Here is an 11,740-nt window from a genome sequence, read left to right on the forward strand (position 1 = left end):
TGCAGAAGCAATCATCCAATTCCCCCCCCCCCCCCGCCCAACATCCGGAGTCGCATATTAAATATCGCAGACGAGTAACGTGGTGTGGTGGGTGGCCGTGCGTGTGCTGCCTCTACTTCACGGCCAACCATTCCCAGCGACTGTCGCAGAACAGTCCACTACGGGCTCACCATAGCCCGTGCTACTTGGAACTTTTTGTTCCAAGTAGCGAATTTTAAACAACAACAGACTGTCGCAGCGTCTTACAAGGATAACCAAGGACACCCCCCCCCCCCCACTTCCCCGTCTTGGAACTACTCATTATTGCACGGCAAATGTAAACAAAACTTGCTTTCGGTAAGTTCTTTTGCGCTATTAAGCGTCTGAATGTAACAAGTCTATCTCCATTATTAGTAACTACTGAGTCAAAGGAAAGACATTTTTAGATTTGTCCTCAATTTCGTAAGTAAATGCCAAATTTGAATGTTTAGAATTCAAAAACAAAACACACATCCCAACGTGAAGATCATTATATATACACACATGTGTGTTTGGATAAATATACACACACATGTCGTATCTAATATAGGTCAAGTTCCTTAACAAGCAAAGTTTTCCTGCAATTATATTTTTTGTTCAAAGTTTTTTTCTTGTAGAATTGATGAAGTTTTCACTTATATTATACATGATTTAATTCTTTTAATTTAGACTAACAGAAATTTGATCAAACCTAACCTCTAACCTAAACTATCTAACCTAACATAACTTAGTCACCAAGTCATATTCTTACTATAATAATATTAATTGGAATAAACCAATTTGGAAAGATCTGTTTGAAAATAATCAAAATCACTCTTCCTGTCAGACCAATCGGACCTTGAATACTAAGCCCAGTAGTGCCCGTCTGGCTATTAGATACATGTGTGTGTATATATATATATATATATATATATATATATATATATATATATATATATATATATATATATATACGTGTACTGTATTGCGTTCTGGCTACTAGGTACAACATTATATATATATATATATATATATATATATATATATATATATATATATATATATATATATATATATATGTATATATATATGTATATATATGTATGTATATATATATATATATATATATATATATATATATATATATATATATATATATATATATATATATATATATATATATATTGTTTTATTTATACATATGAGAGAGCCAAAGCTTGAACGGTCCCCAAGCTATAAAACTTGCAGGGAGGGTGGGGGGGGGAGAATGCAAACATTCTATAAATTTCTACAACAGATGCATTTTGTTTTGTTTTAGATGTTCATGCAAAAATTAAAACCCTTAGGTAAATTAACTGGGAACGTGTAAATAGCGTTCAAAAACTCTCTTGTAAGATGTAAACAGTTTTGTAAACGAACAAGAAGTGTAAACAGCGGAGGGACTGCTAGCGGCTGGACAAGGCAGACTGAGGAACCTTCCTTGTGCAAGCATCTCCGGCCAAGATTTTGGTGCTACAAGTAGCAATATATTTTGTTCTTGACGTTAAAGTTTAGAGGGAATTAAAATTTGATACGATCCTCCACACTGCAGGAGAGGTCGAGGGCCTCCAACACTCGCTCTCTTTCGTTAGTAAGTGGATTTGCGTGAAGGGCGAGAATAGGATTTAGGAAAGAGCAAGCCCTGGATTTGCAGGCGCGAAAGTAGGATTTCCAGAAGGGCGAGCGTAGAATTTGCGTGTGCATAGGGTTGAAGAGAGTGTTAGAATTGCGTGACAGCGAGTGTCAGATGTGTGTGAGAACGAACAAAGGATTTGCTTGAGGGGAAGTGTAGGATTTGCGTGCGCGGCCGTACGATCTGCGTGATAGCAAGCATAGGATTTGCGCTAGAGCGAGCGTAGGATTAATTTTAGTTGCGGATGGGCTTGTAACGGCCAGGAACAGCCCTTGCACATTACGTACATCGTCATGCAACATATTTCACTCTTCCTTGATAATCTTGATAGCAAGATTGTGCGCCATGGCAGGTGTGATATAGTGTTCAACGCTGTTGATCTCAATCATAAAATCTATATAAAGACGAAACTGAATATATATTCATTATGAAAGCCTCCGCCTTATTTTCTCTAAATCAATTAATTCTGTTTAAACATTCTTGTGTCGAATATTGGAGATAATTGTCTATGTGATAATGAACACTATGATACCCTCTTGAAGTGGTGTATGATACATGATTTAGTGTATATAATGCTTCAATTATCTGTGTATAACATAATACTTAAAACACATCTCACCTTATACGTCGCATTATTTACGGAACTGGACAATCCGTTACAATGCTACGTATTACTACATATTAAAGCACTGTAATTTTGACGTTCTCTGTGCACCCGATCTCGATAATTGAAATTGAATTGAAATTGAAATAAGTTTATTGAGGTAAAATACACACAAAGGGATGAGGTAGCTCAAGCTATTCTCACCCCGTTCAGTACATCGTGTTAATACATACATAGACACACATCACAAACAATAAACATATTAACCAAACATTCTGAGAGATAAACATCTACATTTCCTCCTTTACACAAGTGGATCTCGATTGGTTATGTGCGTTTGGGATAATTTGTGAGGCAAAACAATTGCCTTTTTACGGACTTGCCAATCAAGAAAACGGGATTGTAAAAACATAATTCCCTTCCCCATTTAGGAAAAGGAAGAAGAATACCTTCCTTTCCCCAATAAATCTCAGACCGTGAAGATTTTGATAAACAATTTGCCAATATTTATAAAACCAAAAAACTCTAAATCACAAAGATACGTTTATTCATTATCTATCATGAATTATAAGTCTATTGGAAATCCTTTATATTAACAAAAGTTAAAACACTATCAAGCATTCTACGCAGATAAATATTAAGTTAATAACGATTATCTTGAGTACAGGATCCCTCGCGTGTTGGGGCATTTGTGCATCTCTTGACTACTGTCTTAGAAATAACACTCTCCCCAAGGAAGGTTGAGGTCAATTATAAAGCGTAAAGTGAATTTGACTAATGTGTTGTCTCAGTCCCTATATCAGTAGTAGGATAAGCAGACTGTAGAATAAACTCGTCTATTTGGCCAATGGGGATTTATTATACACTCCTCAATATTGACCCAAGATAAATGCAGTAAGGAAAGCAGCTGTGTTTGTCAAAATTAAAAAAAGTGGTATAACCCATGACATGGCAAAAGATAAACTCAGAAAGGCAACTTCGCCCATTAAAGTGTCACATTAACGAGTGTTGAATGGAGTATATTTGTGCTTCAATTTCTTATTAAACAATACTCTGTGTAAACAAATCCACAAAGACCGTGACGAGGATTCGAACCTGCGTCCGGAACTCTGTGTAATATATATCTCTTGGGGTGTAGCGATATAAGAATTCAATTTAAATTTAACATCAATAAAGTGGTAATTAATTCAATCATTATTCATTTCAATTACAATATTTCATCCCGAGAACGTGAATATACCAAGTTATTCCGTAACAGCCACCTCATAGCACTAAATCAGTTTATTGTAATAAAATGTTAACTACATTTATAATGAAACTGTTTAAACCTAATATACTAACATCAAACCAAACTACCATTACTGTGTACTGGGACTATATAGGAGAAATGAGGGTCTAAGTATGATGCTGAAAATGTATGTATATCTATTAAATAATTGATTAAGGGTATGTTAATAAAATACAAATAATACTACGTGTATTTTTCTGCCTGTTATGGATAGTTGTAATGTAGAGGTCAGGAAGGTCCTAACAGCAGATAAAATTATAATCGTAAATAACAATAACAGGGAAGTATTAGGAATAATAAAAAATATGAATATATGAAAAATAGTTGAATACCAAACAAATTATTTTGAAAAGGAAAAATCAAATACCAAATAAATGACAACAATCCTGAGAACATATAAGTCTTAAGAACAACTCTGAGATCAACAATGTTATCATTAAAGAATTCCTAGAACAAATAAAATATGGAACAAAAACAAGTCAAACTGGAAAGCTAAGAGTCAACACGAGGTAGGAACAAGAACAAAGGTAACTGCAGAAGGCCTATTGGCCCATACGAGGCAGCCAATACAAAGGTAGGAAGCTATGTATGGAAGCCTCCACAGTACACACAGACCGGTGGATTGGTGGTGGTTGTTTAAGATTCGCTACCTGGAACAAAATGTTCCAAGTAGCACGGGCTATGGCGAGCCCGTAGTGGACTATGGTGGACTGGTAGTCCAGGAGCTGTACCTAATAAACCAGCCCTTTCTATTCGTGTGACACTCCGATATAATGCAACAGTTATTCCTAACCAGAAATATAAAAATCGAAGCACCCCCCCCCCCCCCCCCCCGCGTAACTTGTAGATGTTGATGCATAGAAATCGTCAATATTGAGGCGCTCTAATTTTTACTAAAACGTTGCATTATTAGCGAATTGTTCGGTTCCGGTTAAAAATTCCAAGTATTTGGGTGAGAGGACGGGCCGGTCAAACAGTACGAACTATTAAAGAAACAGGTCAAGGGGATGACATAAATTTGTATATACGGGCTCACCATAGCCCGTGCTACGTGGACATTTCGTTCTGAGTAGCTAAATCTAAAACAACAACAACGGGATGACGTGTTGCAAGTGTCCACCTGTTGCAACAGGTGAACATGTAGCAAGTGAGATTGCAGGATGTTCATTTTCCAATTAACATTTCAGTGTGTGAATGTTGCAATGGTGATTACATTGAATGGTGCTGCAATGGGATGCTTGCAGTTCATATATTAAGACTGTAGAGGCTTTTGTTACAAGTGGGATTGCAGGGATTATGTTGCAAGGTACTCGAGTTAATGATCCCCAGAGTGGAGTAAATCCCCCTGATAACATGAGAAAAGAAACAGTAATCCCTCAAGTTAATATTTCCAAATGCGAAATAACTCGAAAAACTTATGAGGAAAGAGGATTTGGGTAAATAACGAGACTGTAGGATTAAATGTTTTAGGAAACATTTATCCATGAAATCCAGATCAAGAATTAAGACAAATTATGAAAACTCACAATACTGAAATTCAAATCGTACCATGAAATAAACTTTATTTTTCTATACTAATAAAGTTGAGCAGCAGTAGAGTGTAATTTTAGCAAAACAAAACATCTGGCAAAATACGCGCAAATACTAGCAGAAAAGATAAAAGAAAATTAACAAATTAAGATTTCTTTACGGAGTTTACGGAGTGGCAAATCAAGAAGAGAACGGGCTCTTCTGATGGTAACCTTTGTATAAGCAATAACATAAATATGTAAGATACTAGACAAAGTTCTAAGAACTGAACTACCACACACACACACACACACACACACACACACACACACACACACACACACACACACACACACACACACACACACACACACACACACACACACTTGACAAAGAGTGCTGGGAAGACGGAACACCACGAGCGTTGCTCTCATCCTGTAACTACACTTAGGTAATTACACACACACACACACACACACACACACACACACACACACACACACACACACACACACACACACACAACACAACACACACAACACAACACACACACAACACAACACAACACAACACACACACACACACACACACACACACACACACACACACACAACACAACGTAACACCACACACACACACACACACACACACACACACACACACACACACACATACACACACACACACACACACACACAACACAACACACACAACACAACACACACAACACACACACAACACACACACATACAACACAACACATACACACACACACACAACACAACACAACACACACACACACACACACACACACACACACACACACACACACACACACACACACACACACACACACACAACACACACAACACACACATACAACACAACACATACACACATACACACAACACAACACACATACAACACAACACAACACATACACACAACACAACACACACACTAGTTGCCGCCTGCATCTCACTGTATGCTAAACCGACAATAACAAATAATTCAGAATGTGAGCTGCGGGTGTTTGACTTGGGACCGTCGCCTGACTCAAAATTTCCTCTCTTTATCCCAGCATGTTCAACACGGAGATGCCATTTCTTTGGCGCGTCGTCCGTCCTCTCACATCTTTCCCTTACCCCGCCATCCAATTATCCAGTTTTTCCTCCTCGCCCTTTACTTTCCATTTGGCCCCCTTCAGCCCCATCACATTCCTATCACTCTTATCAAACAGTTCCAGGAACTCGTTCTCTACGTTCACGCCCAACACGTTCAATCCTCTCTATCCAAATCAACTTTTATTTTTTTCCCCAAAGTTGAGAGGGACACACTTGAACATATCGCGCTTACTAACCCTCCCCCTTACCCCCTTTTTCCCCACCGGTTCCCCCCCTTTTATGCCGACGATCAGAGGGAAAGAGGAAATGGTTTGGACGAGGGGAAAGTAATGACTGAAGGAACTGCTGCCACCCGTTGCTCTCGGAGAGTCTGCATCTGCTGTTGCTGCTGCTGCTGCTGTTGGTGGTCGGAGTGGTAATGCTGCTGTTATCCTTGTCTGGTTACAGCTGCTGCTCCTGTTACTACTGCATCTGTTGATGTGTCTGGTTCTTCTGCTGATGTTATTGCTTCTTTGCTGATGTTATTGCTGCTTGTGTTGACACTAGTGCTGCTGCAGCGCCCTCAGCTGTTACCGGCTGCCCCGGTCTAGTGTACAATAAACACTGCACGCTGTCCTATCCAGGCCACGTTTGCACTAATTGTCTCCAGCTCTCGTGCACTCCCAGGCACCAGGCCAAATTACCTGATTGGAAATGGAACGTATTATGTATACATATACATATTATATATATACATATATATATATATATATATATATATATATATATATATATATATATATATATATATATATATATATATATATATATATATGTCGTACCTAGTAGCCAGAACGCACTTCTCGACCTACTATGCAAGGCCCGATTTGCCTAATAAGCCAAGTTTTCCTGAATTAATATATTTTCTATAATTTTTTTCTTATGATATGATAAAGCTACCCATTTCATTATGTATGAGGTCAATTTTTTTTTATTGGAGTTAAAATTAACGTAGATATATGACCGAACCTAACCAACCCTACCTAACCTAACCTAACCTATCTTTATAGGTTAGGTTAGGTTAGGTAGCCGAAAAAGCTAGGTTAGGTTAGGTAGATTAGGTAGTCGAAAAACAATTAATTCAGGAAAACTTGGCTTATTAAGCAAATCGGGCCTTGCATAGTAGGCTGAGAAGTGCGTTCTGGCTACTAGGTACGACATATATTTATATATATATATATATATATATATATATATATATATATATATATATATATATATATATATATATATATATATTAAATTATTGTGAATACTGCGAGTCTAGATAATATGAAACGAGCATTAACAAAATATCCATTCTTGTAGTCCAGCCCCAGGACTGTAGTAGTCTAGCCCGAGGACTGTAGTAGTCCAGCCCCAGGACTGTAGTAGTCTAGCCCGAGGACTGTAGTAGTCCAGCCCGAGGACTGTAGTAGTCCAGCCCCAGGACTGTAGTAGTCCAGCCCCAGGACTGTAGTAGTCTAGCCTGAGGACTGTAGTAGTCCAGCCCCAGGACTGTAGTAGTCTAGCCCGAGGACTGTAGTAGTCCAGCCCAAGGACTGTAGTAGTACAGCCCGAGGACTGTAGTAGTCCAGCCCAAGGACTGTAGTAGTCCAGCCCAAGGACTGTAGTAGTACAGCCCAAGGACTGTAGTAGTCCAGCCCAAGGACTGTAGTAGTACAGCCCAAGGACTGTAGTAGTCCATCAACCAGACCAGATCTAATTACCCAAAGAACTAAAATAAGCTAATTATCAGTTAGCTGATGTGTGCAGTGCATGAAGTCCAACCTGTCTATCCATACTCGCAGGCACAGTCTCCAAGTACGAGAACAATGTTTTGCTTACTTCAGGTATTTCAACACTTTATTTCCACGATAGTGTGGTTGATAGTTTATAAACATTTCATTCACTTAAGCACTAGCAGACTCGAACCACCGACCGCCACTTCAGTTGGGCAGTGGATTGCTGCCTCTGAAATCTTTGTCATATTTGGCTACTCAGATAGTTTAGTGGAGGAGATCCGCCTGACACCATGCGGTCGGCGGTTCGAGTCTGCTAATGCCTAAGTGAATGAAATGTTTATTTCAACACTTTACTCCTCACTATCAACAAACTTACAAACTCTCAGATTATATTAGAACATTTATGCGGTTTACTACCGCTACTCTCCCAGTGACGTCCATCCACTTGGACTGGTCGGTACTGCAGAGGCCTCGCTTCTTGCAGATAGGGGTTTAATCTCACCTATGGTCCAAGTGATTGGGCACCGTTCCTTATCTGCATCGTATCCCAGCTTCTTGTCACCAAATCCCTTGCAAATCATACTGACTTAGCGCTTTCCCCTCATAATTACTTTACCTGTCCTAGTGACAATAACTAACCCTAATACCATCAACTAGGTGATCTACTTCTACTAGTTCAACCAGGTTTTCTAGTGACGATATCTGGTCTTTCAACCAGGTCGTCTATTCTTCATTCAAATGAAAACTTCTCATATACCAGGAGGGAAATTCTACGGACTCTGTATAAGATAATGTCTAAGTGTTATCTTGCTATCTGCAATTCCCATCAATACTAGGCGAGTAGGATAATTGTTCTTAAGTGGTCCCAGGAATGTGTCCCTTATATTACCTGTACAAATTTGTGATAATTGTGGCGCTTCCCTTTATTTATGGGAAGTTGACGGTAGTGACCAGGGAGACTGCAGGTTACGGCCCTATCCTCGTGGAGTAGCCCTCCTGATTCAAGATAAGCTTCTTCTTCTTGTTTTAGATTCAGCTACTCAGAACAAGAAGTTCCAGTAGCACGGGCTATGGTGAACCCGTAACCCCCGTATAAGCGCAATGCAATGCACTATTAATAGCCCTCTTCAGGAGCCTACTGAAGTATAACAATTATTTCCCTTTACTGGGGTCAGGAAGCTTGTATTTAGGCTTATCCGGGACCATTCCCCCCCCCCCACCTAGGCCAACTGCTAATTACCTTCCCCGGGATGAAGCCCACAACCGTTACCTAACTCTCTAGTACCTATTGTACTGCTAGGTGAACAGAGGCATAAGATGACAGGAAACGTGCACAACCATTTCTGTCCTACCCAGAGATCGCATCCAGGATCCTCGATTGCGATTATAGGACGAAATAACACACAATTACACGCAACTTGAACACGGTGATGATAAAGTAATGGGCGACAGAAGCGCTGAACAGTGCAAAAATGAAACACTGAAACAGCGTGTGTAAACGTTCAGCCGATGGGGGCGACGTTCAGCCGATGAAGGCGACGTTCAGCCGATGGGGGCGACGTTCAGCCGATGAAGGCGACGTTCAGCCGATGGGGGCGACGTTCAGCCGATGAAGGCGACGTTCAGCCGATGGGGGCGACGTTCAGCCGAGGAAGGCGACGTTCAGCCGATGGGGGCGACGTTCAGCCGATGGGGGCGACGTTCAGTTGATGGGGGCGACGTTCAGACGATGGGGGTGACGTTCAGACGATGGGGGCGACGTTCAGCCGATGAAGGCGACGTTCAGCCGATGGGGGCGACGTTCAGCCGATGTGGGCGACGTTCAGCCGATGTAGGCGACGTTCAGCCGATGGGGGCGACGTTCAGCCGATGGGGGCGACGCGCGCTGGCTCGCGCCATAAATAAGTAATGTACGACATTCTTCAACAAGAACGGTCACAACGTTTCATTGCTTTAACAACAAAAAATTGTCCTTCCGAGCGTTTATCTGATGATTTTCGATTATTTGTATACTATTGTAAAGCCTAGAATGCTAGAGCTGTTGTAACACGATAAGAGTTTATTTTTAACAAAACTGGTCAACTAAGCATTTTATTTTTAAAAAACGTTACAAAGTATTTTTTAATAAAGGTTTGAATTTAATACAATTGTGAAATATATCCCATGTTATTTATATCAAGAGATAAACTTTGTTGATCGTTTTGGACAACGCATTTTTTTGTGTGGAAATTCAAATCTCTAAACCCAATATTTTGCTAATCCTTGACGAGAACTATTCACTTCCATGAACCTTTCTCATCATGCCCAGTAGAACAGGTGCTGCAAACATATCTAAAAGTTGTTTAACCTTTTTGTTTTTAGCGTTTCTTTAATGTCTTATTTTCAATTGTTCTGCTCAAAAATCATAAATGACGAAGTAAGCTAATGCCAAGTTAATGTCAAGGGTGGTGATAATTCATTTTTAAGAGGAGCCGGTCGGCCGAGCGGACAGCACGCTGGACTTGTGATCCTGTGGTCCTGGGTTCGATCCCAGGCGCCGGCGAGAAACAATGGGCAGAGTTTCTTTCACCCTATGCCCCTGTTACCTAGCAGTAAAATAAGTACCTTGGTGCTAGTCAGCTGTCACGGGCTGCTTCCTGGGGGTGGAGGCCTGGTCGAGGACCGGGCCGCGGGGACACTAAATAGCCCCGAAATCATTTCAAGATAACCTCAAGAAGAGTACTTAGACAAGCCACACGGCACCTTGGAGACATTTCCGATGGTTCCCTTTATATAAAAGGGGTGACGCCGAGGAAAATAAGACTCGCGTCCTTACCAAAACACTTTGATTTTTTTTTCAATAGAGATTTGAATTTCCACACAAAAAATGTGTTGTCTAAAACGATCAACTTAAGAGCTGGAGCGGCGCTGCGAAGATGAACGAGAATCCGTACGCACAGAAAGTCCTGCGTAGGTTGTGTTTAACGCCTGTCTGAAGCCCGGACACATCTGTCATTACGTCCACCTCCTCGTTGTTCGTTCCTTCATGGATCGTATTTACTTTCGAAGTTTCCCTTCGTGCCAATCTATACTTCTCAATATTTGTACTCTGCTACCCAATCAAGTTCTGCGATTTGGTACCCTAAGGGGGTTGGTCGGTCTATGCGTAGTAAAGATCTTCTGATTTATCAGTGGACATTTTAAGATTTAATTCAAGGCAATTGTGTCCATGTCTGCTGAGAGCTTGTGTTTATATTTGTGTGTGATGGCAGCTTGATCATGACAAGTTTTCCCATCAAGTTGTTGAATACCTCGTTCTTCCCCCTAGTTAGAACCGACAGAGACGCCAAGTTACCGACAACTGAGTACACCACTTTGCAGCGTGCCTGACCAGTGGTAAAGAAGCTCGCGGAAGCCGAGTGACGAGGTTATCTTGAGATGATTTCGGGCTTTAGTGTCCCCGCGGCCCGGTCCTCGACCAGGCCTCCACCCCCAGGAAGCAGCCCGTGACAGCTGACTAACACCCAGGTACCGACGAGGAAGTAACTCAGGAAAGAAAAGGTGATGAGGGAGACGAAGGTAACGGGGAGCTGAGGGAGGTGGTTGAGCTGACGCGAGGTTTGGGAGGTGAAGGAGGAGGTGGTGGTGGAGGTGACGAGGAGTGGGAGGGGGGGGGGGAGGCATGGGGGGTAAAAAGAGGTGTTAGTCAGGAGCTGAGAGAGGCCGGGGTGACACAAGCCTTCCAATATAACTTTGCCGCAGGGCTTCAATACCTCAAAGTTGTGTCAAAATTGTTTGAGCCCC

Source organism: Procambarus clarkii, chromosome 16 (assembly GCF_040958095.1).
Source record: "Procambarus clarkii isolate CNS0578487 chromosome 16, FALCON_Pclarkii_2.0, whole genome shotgun sequence".
Classification (NCBI taxonomy): Eukaryota; Metazoa; Arthropoda; class Malacostraca; order Decapoda; family Cambaridae; genus Procambarus; species Procambarus clarkii.